The sequence below is a fragment of the Trematomus bernacchii genome, unplaced genomic scaffold, assembly GCF_902827165.1.
Source record: "Trematomus bernacchii unplaced genomic scaffold, fTreBer1.1, whole genome shotgun sequence".
Taxonomy (NCBI): Eukaryota; Metazoa; Chordata; class Actinopteri; order Perciformes; family Nototheniidae; genus Trematomus; species Trematomus bernacchii.
In genome coordinates, this window is record NW_022988043.1 from 21,900,619 (window position 1) to 21,911,237 (window position 10,619).

Consider the following 10,619-nt stretch of genomic DNA (forward strand, 5'->3'; position numbering starts at 1 on the left):
CAAGTCTGTACATTCTTATAATGTACCTTCTAAGATATTCATATGAATCTGATTTTGCATTAAAATATCTATCTATATGAATTTAAACTTTATGAGAGGGGATAGCATTGCACTGATGCTGCAGACATCCATCAAACTAAGTATGTGTAAAGTAACTGAGTAGATTTACTCAAGTACTGTACTTAAATACAATTGTGAGAGACTTGTACTTTGCTTAAGTATTTCAATGTTTTGCTACCTTGTGCTTCTACCCTTCTTACAATTCAGAGGTAAATATTGTACTTTTACTCCACTATATTCATTTATAACCTTTAGTTACTATGCACATTTAGATTAATGAAGTCAAATATTAACAACACTTCACAAACAGTTACACCTGGAGTAAATTCACAAGCTACCCTACATTATATAAAGTAATTAAAACTAGCTGCACCTTTACCAGCTTTGATAACACTGATCAATCATTATAAAACATATCGTATACTATTCTGAAATGGACCAATCTGCACAATAACTACTTTAACTATTAGCCTACCAGTTGAAGTATATTTTGATGATAATATTTGTGTACTTTTACTTGAGTGCCATTTGGAATCCAGGACTTTTACTTGTGACAGAGTATTCCTACACTCTATACTTCTACTTTTACCCAAGTACCAGATTTGAGTACTTGTTGATGTCTCCTGTAGGCCTCGGTGTGCAGAACTGATCTCAGATCTGTTCAGCAGAGATAGTTCCCGCACCATGATTTCTCGTTACTTCACCGTTCCCGTCAGTTAGATACGGTTAAAGCTTAACGGTGAGCTGGTTACCTGTCCGCGGTTCCCTCCGGATACACAACAGCAGCGAGCCTCTCTCCGGTGGGATCCACTTTTCTCTGCGTGCAGTCCGGCAGGTCGGCGGGGGAGTCGTCGGTGACAGGCGGAGGAATCAGAGGATCATTGTGGAGGAACCTAACGGGAACTTACTCTCTGCGATGGCTCACCGTCCGCCGTGTTTTCCTGCTTTTTGTTCCTCTTCTTCTGGTTTTCCTTCAACAAAGTGTTGCAAGAAGAAGGGCAGCAAAATCCAAAGAGAGGGGAACAAAAAAAAAAGTTGTATTTACATCACATCCCGTTTCCAAAGAGGAAAAGGAGGAGGAGGAGGAGGAGGAGGAGGAGGAGGAGGAGGAGGAGGAGGAGGAGGAGGAGGAGGAGGAGGAGGAGGAGGAGGCAACATGAGCCCCCGAGTTTCTGACATCTGAGAACTTGTAGGAAATCCGCAGTAGAGTGAACTACGGAGGGCAGATTACACCAGAAGTACTCAGATCTTGTACTTGAGTCAAAGTAGAAGTAGCCTACCAGAGTGTAGGAATACTCTGTTACAAGTAAAAGTCCTGCAATATAAACAAGGTTACTGAAGTAAAAGTATAAAAGTATTAGCTTCAAAGTACTTAAAGTAGCGACAGTAAAAGTAGTCATTGTGCAGATTGGTCCATTTCAGACTAATATATATGATATGTTTTATAATGATTGATCATTAAAGTGTTCTCAAAGCTGGTAAAGGTGCAGCTAGTTTGAATGACTTTGTATACTGCAGGGTAGCTTGTGAATTTACTCCAGGTGGAACTAAAGTCTGATTTAACACTTGATTATATTTCACATCATTAATACACATCTGCAAAGTAACTAAAGGTATTAAATAAATGTAGTGGAGTAAAAGTACAATGTTTTCCTCTGAATTACAGTGGGGTAGAAGTACAATGTAGCACAACATTGAAATACTCAAATGAAGTAGAAGTACCTCAAAATTGTAATTAAGTACAGTACTTGAGTAAATGTGCTTAGTTACTTTGCACCACTGAGTAGGGCAGTTGCACCAGTATACTGTCATTTTAAGCCTGTAAATAACCATAATGCAGAACCATATCTGGTATCTGGATTTGGATGACTACATTAGCTGCTTTACCGTAGAAGGGCAGAGATCACTACATTTGCTATAGATGTTGAAACCCTTCTTTATTTTTAAATAAATACATTTAGTAATAACTTCCCCCTTGACTTATATATTTTAAATATTTTGTAAATTAATTTGTTATACAATTTAGCAGTTATAAAGGTCTATAATCTTGTATTTTCTTGTGGAAATGTATGATATTTTAAAGGATGCTTATTCATGTTTTTAATAGCTTGATCCCAAATTCGGGGTGTATAAAATAGCAATGAAATGTTATAAATGAAGAGGTTTTTAAAACATGTTTTGCATTGATTACATTGACAGAGATCTGTTATATTTGTACATTAAAAGAACATATTGTAAAAAAAAATACAAATTATTCAGTTAATTTGATATATTACCTCCTTAAACACTCTCATGTTAACATTTAAAACATAATTTACTTATTGAAGTTGGTATGATTAATTTAATTTGACCCGTAAAGTTAAGGAATCAGGTTTACTGTTTTACATTTTATTATTTTGAAAGAAATCACAAAGGAATCAAAGTTACATCATAATAAATACAATGTACTTATTATTTCAATATAATGTAAATGTGTTTGCAATATACATAGGTTATCATTTGAAATGAGAAAAAATGTCATGCTAATGTAACGAGCAGTTCAGCCACAGTGTGTGTCTCTGTCTCTGTGCGTGTGTGTGTGTGTGTGTGTGTGTGTGTGTGTGTGTGTGTGTGTGTGTGTGTGTGTGTGTGTGTGTGTGTGTGTGTGTGTGTGTGTGTGTGTGTGTGTGTGTGTGTGTGTGTGTGTGTGTGTGTGTGTGTGTGTGTGTGTGTGTGCGTTTCAGCCAGCAGAGGGCAGCAGAGTTTCAAATTAAAACAGACAGTTTCAAAGCTGCAGGAACTCTCTAACTCTTTTCCTTTTTAGCATTTAAGTTATGACGCAGAAGTCTTTAGCTTTTTATATCATTATTTTATTTTGAAAACCTGAACGTTTCTTTATTTTCTTTCCTTTTCATAACTTAGTCTTACATTCAGTCCAGATGGTCTCCTTCCTCTCTGTTCTTCTTGTGTTTTTCCACGAGCAGATGAAATCCTCCAGCAGAGAGAGGTGTTACCCGTTTTTTTATTCTTCTCCTTAAAATACATGTTTCATCATCCGACACGTGACGTCACTTCCTCTCTAAAGCTTCTTATGTTCCCCTGTTGACAGCATTCCCCTAGTGACGCAAGAGGCCTCTGCACTGTGTACACTAAAACAAAGATGGCAATTAGAGGGGGTCCACACACGCACACACACACACACACACACACACGCACACACACACACACACACACACACACACACACACACACACACACACACACACACACACACACACACACACACAGTGGTAGGCTGTTGTTTGATATTTCTTCACAGTGAAGTTCATCCTGCTGATCTCTCGACCTCTGAGTGTTACAACACTGTACACATTATCAAACAATTAGGAATCATCTTATTATTATTGACGAGTGAATTATTAAAATACAACAGGTCACTAAAAGAAGATGTTTAAATTGTTGTGTTGATTTTTCGGCCTTTATACGATACGATATGCTTTATTGTCCACGTAAGGACATTTCTTCTGGACTCTGTCCTGCAGTTCCACATACATGTATATACAAACATAGTTAACATTAACATATATTAAAATATTATCACTCATACACCGTTGGCACATGCAGTACACAATACACAGACGCACAGATGGCGACCTATTGCATTGCATTGACCTCATGGCCAACATTTAAATGTATATTACATTACATGTGAGTGTTGAGAAGTGTAATGGACATAGGCAGGAAAGACTGCTTCCAATGTTGATATATGTCTGAAAACATTTAAATAAGTAAAGGATATTAGCATTTCAAATTGAATTATTGTATAAATACATGAGAAACAAAATACAAGTATTTAAAAAATCTCTCACAGGATTTAAAAAAAAAAAAAATTGTAACACTGTTAGAATTGCAAGCTTGGTGATTTACTAATTGATCAAATTGTCTTCTCACAAAAACTATAATGTCAAGCTCAAAGGCTTTCCATAATGTAAATCAACAAAAAAGGTTTTTGTGAATGTCTTGTTTTCTGTCTTAATTTGTGATGTGTGCCATGTTTGAAAGCACTTTGAGCTGCGCCTGGTGTATGAAAAGTGCTTTACAAATACATATTTTTTATTATTAGCTTTAAAAAAAGTACATTTACAATCATGAGGCTGCATCAAACAAATTAAGGATAAGAACACAAATAACGATTAAATAATAATGACTGTTTTGATGATTGGATAGGCGTTTTATTTTTGGAAATAACCACATTTGTTTTTATTATAACGTACATTTTTGTTGTAATTTAGTTTCTTTAAAAAAACTTCGCCATTAATGCTAACGTCAGTATGCTACAGTGATTACATTGAACCATTTTAACATGTTGATGTTTAATAAGGTGTTCACCATGTTCACATCTTAGTTTAGCATGTTAGCATGCTAAGACTGACAATAAACACAAAGAACAGCAGAGGCTAATGGGATCGCATTAGTTCTGGAGGTATTTAGCCACAAAACACATTCAAATGTTGACCTTGTCCCTGCTGGACAACATGCTCCCCCAGGACACCATGTCTGCACTCAGCTCTTTCAGTGACAGGCTGCACCCGGGGTGTCACATGGAGAGATACCGCAGGTCCTTTCTCCTGCAGCAGTCAGAATCTACCACCACAGCTCCTGGTAGACCCCCCCACACACAACAACAACGACTATGACACCACAGCTGTGCAATAACACGTATCTGCAATATGTTCCTCGTTACATTTTTTATTATTACTGGCTGCCTTCTTAGTATGACAACTTGAATACTGTAACAAGAATCTGTCTGTAACTCTGTGCAATATATAATTTTACCTCTGAGCTTCTACCACGCTACTTCTACCCAAATGAATACTTTGCAAATTGTAATAAGTTTTATTACGAATGTGTACTTTTCGTAATAACTCTACTTTAAATGTTATGTGCATGCCCTTTATCTAATAGTGTTTAATTCTTATGATGGTGCGAGATACAATTAATTACTGGATCACCAATGTCAATACAATTCATCCAGAGAGCAACATGAATGTCTGAACCACATTTCAACGTGATCAATCGAAAAGAGGAAACGTCAGGCAATCATCAAAGCCGGTAGGATTCAACCTCTGGGGAACAAGAATAGTTGTTCATGTTTCATGGTGTTCCATCCATTGGTTGTTGACATTTTTCAAGTTGGACTAATGTTGTAACCCAACCAAGATCACCTTCAATAAAACCAGAACTGAATGTTTGTGTTGTAATCAGATTAGTTTATTTTTGTATTATAATAAAAAGCTTTATTGAATGTGTTGCCCTGACACAAATTCAGTATCATGGAGAGTAGTATTTCTATAGAGGAAGTGATGTCACTGCTAATGGTGATATCATGGTAAAAGCCCAGCGTTACACATAGTTTGATTTGTCTTCACAATGAAGTTCATCCTGCTGATCTCAACCTCTGAGTGTTACAACACAGTATACATGACTAAACTTGTCTGAATCGTCAGAGAAATATTATAATACAACAAGTCATTAAAACAAGAGGGGAGGGGTTTATTTTTTCGGCACTTACAATATTGATATCTGTCTGAAACATTTAAGTAGGTAAAGGTTATGTGCTGGCTGCTAAACTAGCATTTCAAATATAATGATTGTAATAAATGAGAAAAGAAAATACAAGTATTCAAAATAGTTTTACATTTTGTAAGTTTGGTGATTTACTAATTGATAAAATTGTCTTCTCTTCTAAAAAGACTATTTTGTAAAGCTCAAAGGTTTTCGATAGTGTAAATCATCAAATCCTACACCAAAATGTAGAGTTAATAAGTCTTAATGAATTAACACTATTACGTCACAGAGGGAACTTTTGTTGAAGGTACTCAGTTAGGCCATCTCACCAGTGGCGACTGGTCATTAGGGGCAGGTGGGGCACAGCCCCACCTAGTGTCAGCAGAAAGTATTACAAATAATGATTACAAAAATGCAAAAAAATAAATAAAAAAATATATAAAATATATTTTAAGATCATGTTTAATCATCTGATTCGTCTGTACATTGCTGTTTTAGTCTGTGTTCTTCTAATTAGTGTGTCTACAGTCACAGTGTGTGCCTATTGAGCTGTTTAGAGCCATGTGGGACAAAACCTGATTATGCCCCTTCCTCTCGCTGTGAAGTCAACGGTGACTGTAAAAACTTCACTGCGCATGCTCAGAGTATTTTGTAATGAAATGTGTGTGGCAAAAAAATAATGACCAGAGGGGCATGGAGCTACCATCCCCACCATACGTCATCTCAAATCATTCAGAGCTGATTGGCTGTAAGTACGTGTGCCGCGAAAAGTGTGCTGTGTGAAGAGGAGACGAGAGAGCTGCAGTGACGCGTCCTAAAACCAGGAAGTAAGCACAAAAAAGCAATGAGATTTCTCCAGAGGATTTTAGAAAATAGCTCGAAATAAGATCTGTGGGAAACGTACCTGTTAGATAAATGCACGTTTTGATTAGCCGGATAACATCCACATGTCTACCCTACTTATATAATTTTTTTATCATAAATCTATGGATTAGATTTATGATAGACTTTTGAAACTACAAGAACATAAGGAGGACTTTTACAAAAAAGTAATAGAAATGTTTGTCCAGAAGGATAGGCAAATGGACTTCATCTTCAAGTCAAGGTAAGACCGCCATTTTATTGAAAATGGGATCTTACTAAGAGAGAACAATTCAATATTTAAATGATAAAATGACATTTTTTGGGTATCCTTTTGTTGAACTGTCTGTTTAAAATTAATCGAAGCATCAGACAAAAAAAGCTTTTGAAAATAATATTATATTTTGGTTTAGGTCAAAATATAATATTTGTAAACCTGAAGAGTCAGTGCCAGTGCCTCACCAGCCATGAACCTCACTGCACGTCACTGCAGAAGCTTATATATAGACATCTAAGTTTTTTGTGCCCCACCACTTTTGTACATATAAAAACGCCACTGCATCTCACTATCAGAAATGGGGTGCCCCAGGGATCTATCCTTGGCCCACAGCTGTTTATAAACATAGTTCTTCCTAATATATACTTCAATCTCCATTATTTGACTTATGTGTTCAGCCTGACTTTGATGCGTTCTAAATATCACTGCGCTATCACTGACTGGTTTTAAATGCAGAAAAGACCAAGTACACGGTTATCACGAGTCATGGCTCAAGGACACTCAAGGACAAAATCCCAATCATGCAGCTCACGGGGCATGTCCAAAAACAAAGTCTTTACTAACAAAAACAATACGTGTACAGCAATCCAGGCAGGCAAACAAAGCAGTAGGTTAGGCTACATGTAAATTGAAATCTGGAAAATACAGGCAAAGGTCAAAACACAGGTTGAAGATATGTATATGTACTGGCAGGCTATAGTTCAAACATTGTAAAGCTAAGGCACATGGCATGAAGACATGAAGATTTGGCATCAAACTGGTGGAAGTCGACTGGTATACATTATATACTTGGGAGCTGATTAGAGAAAGAGGAACAGGTGAGTGGAGAGGATTAGCAGGGGAAGTGAATTAATTGTTGGGAGGGCAGAGCAATGGGAGTGTCATGGAAAGAAATGACTGCAGAGTTAGAACACAAACAAGGAAACAGAATAAGAATGGTAAATATAAACAGACAAACTGAAAAACACCCGACTGTAGTAGTTTCCACCTCCGTCAGGGTCCTTTTCCAAGCGTAAAAGTATTTCTTTGATTATGTAGATATTCAGCAATTAGACCCAGTGTATCATTGAGCACAGTTAAGAAGAAATAGCCATGTCATGTTATTAATCATTGTTCTTCTACTGGAATAACTTTTTACTTTTTGGCATTCTTTCGGTGCAGCTATCAGATCTTGAGTTAATGAGTAAGTGTAATGTTCAGAGAGTGTAATGTTATCGGTTTCTGTTATATTGGAGTAAGCGTGTGGTGTGTGGGAGGCGTGTGGTGCAGTGGGTTGTGCGTTGGTGTTCGGATCAGGGTTCAAACCCCACTGCAGTCAGCATGTCGTTGTGTCCCTGGGCAAGACACTTCACCCCAAATTGCTCCTGTGGGGATTGTCCACAGTATTGAGTATGTAAGTCGCTTTGGATAAAAGCGTCTAACAAGTGACATGTAACGTAATGTAAGCCAGGCCCAAAAATGCCCAGTAAGGCCATGTTACCCTGATAAATGATGATGTTTTGAGGCCACAGAGAACAAGAATTCCTATCAAGTTGGAAATGTCTCCTGTTTAAAAATTGCGAGCCTAAACAGAACTCTTTGAAACTCTTCCAATAGCTCACTATTATCAAATCCAATCCACATTTATTTCTATAGCACACAAAAAAACAAAGTTGAAAAAAGTACTATCCATCAATAAATATATTTTAAAATATTAGTCAGCATGGGACGAAACATAATTAAGGAATTATTAAAAGCAGATGTAATGCGACACAACTACACATCATGATTTAATTTAACTGACAAATATAGTTCAAAATGCAAAACATATTTAAAAAAAAAAAGCAAGTTAATTCTTCTAGGAAAGTGGGTCAAGGCAAGTGGCCAAAAAACAACAGCATTAAGACACAAATAAAAAAAACTCATGTGGGTCATCTTCAGTTGATAATAAGTGTGGACTGCAGCAGGAACCAGAGGAGCTTTTCGTTTAATATTAACTTTGCCAAATGTGGCTTTGAGAGCAGCTGTGACCTCTAGGGAATGTAAACATGATCGTCATCACTGAATCGCTGAATTAACTTGGGTACCCTGGTTCTTTGTGTTATCTGGCTTACCTAACCCTAACAAACGTGATCTCACTAAGTGGTCCTACGACGCTGGTTATCAACTCAACCCAGGGTTTCCCAGTCCGGCTACATGTGCGAAGTTAGCAACATATGACCAATCCGAAACATGGTGTACCGACTGACTGCCATCTAAGAGACACGACTGGCTCTGACTTAAATTACATTTAAGTATTTAGTCAACTTAACATGTTGTTTAGATCCATTTTTGTGGAATAGAATATAATCAATCAATCAATCAATGTTTATTTATATAGCCCAATATCACAAATGTTACATTTGTCTCAGTGGACGACACCCTCTGTCCTTACACCATCACATCGTACAAGGAAAAACTTCCGGAGAAAACCCACAGTTTAAAGGGGAACATGGGAGAAACCTCAGGGAGAGCAACAGAGGAGGGATCCCTCTCCCAGGACGGACAGACGTGCAATAGATGCCGTGTGTAAATTGAAAAGATAATACATTTACAACATAGGTAGTCCAAATGTTTGGAAATGCATGGATAAGACATTTTTCATGCCCAACATTTTTTAAAGCTTTCTTATAGCAAATAATGTAATAGTTACATTGTTCTGTAGATAGAAAATGATATTCTATTAATTCACATATTCACACAGCAGGATTTTTTCCCCTCAAAACTTTTTGGAAGAAGATTCTGGTCTGGTCTGGTCGTTTTTACTAAGATTTGATCAAACGACCAATTTTTACGATGACAGAAGAACAGACTGTTTAGTTAGCTGTGGTGGAGAAAAAATGCAGCTCAGTTCCTCCTCTGTCAGGCTGAAATCATCCATCATGTTGTGTTTGGTACAAAAACCTGCAGACTCTAAGGTTAGGACATCAGATTATTTAACAGATGAACTGAGTCCAGCTGGCTGTAGTCCGACCCAAACTTCATGTTCCCATTCTTTACTCAAAAGACTGAATTCATTTAGGACAGGACCAATAGTCTTCATTAATGCTTACACAAAATCATCTAATGTGTTTTCTTAAACGGGCCGTATTACAATATTTTTAAGAGTGAAGGGGATAGTAAAAATCATGCATTCCAAAACCATAATAAAAACATTAGTCAGGATTTATATATATATATATCTGTTATTTCCAGATTCATTTCAAATGACATCATGTGATCCACCTTTGCTCCAAAAAAACCACATTACTACAGCGTCTGTGTTTAAAATAGCTCATCAGAATGTCTCGAGATAACGGTCATTATTAACATTGTGGTGGAGGAGGAGGAAGGGAGGCTTTTTTTTGGCTTATCAGGAGGGAGAAACTCAGAGCGTCACAGTGTAATGCTGCAGTGTTTCCTCCCATGCTGCTGCTCATGTTATCCACAAACCCTTTATGATTCATTGAGACAACCAATAGGCGGAGCGGAGGAGGACTGGAGGTCAGAGGGAGCTTTATCTGGACACATTCCAGCTGGCTCACTCATTCATTCAGTCTGCACAATCATGAGTGGAGTATACACTTGTGTAGTGTAGAGAGTGTAGTAGACAAAGTTGTGTCCGTCTGAAAGTTTGTTATGAACAATATAAAGGAATAGTTCACCCAAAATAAAATAAATAAATAAATGATTTGTAAATAGCGCTCACCACCCTGCGCCTTATAATGTCCCGGAAAAGTTCCCAATCCTTCTATCGATTTGTGGGCTCATGGACAACGAAACAAAACTATACTTTTGCCATACTATTTCTAAACAACAGCTTCTCTACATGAGGAAAAGTGTGATTTGTGAGCGTTTTTACGGATTTCATTATTTA

General features: G+C 37.2%; 1 protein-coding gene across 2 annotated transcripts in view; it reads right to left on the bottom strand.

Moving 5' to 3' along the window:
* Window positions 1-1,100, bottom strand: part of ddr2l (discoidin domain receptor family, member 2, like) — a 51,085-nt gene extending 49,985 nt beyond the window's left edge. For both annotated transcript variants that reach the window (XM_034118341.1, XM_034118340.1), the window contains exon 1: window positions 813-1,100. The gene's annotated coding sequence lies outside the window, so the exon portion shown is untranslated. The remainder of the gene's footprint in view (window positions 1-812) is intronic.
* Window positions 1,101-10,619: the final 9,519 nt, after the last annotated feature.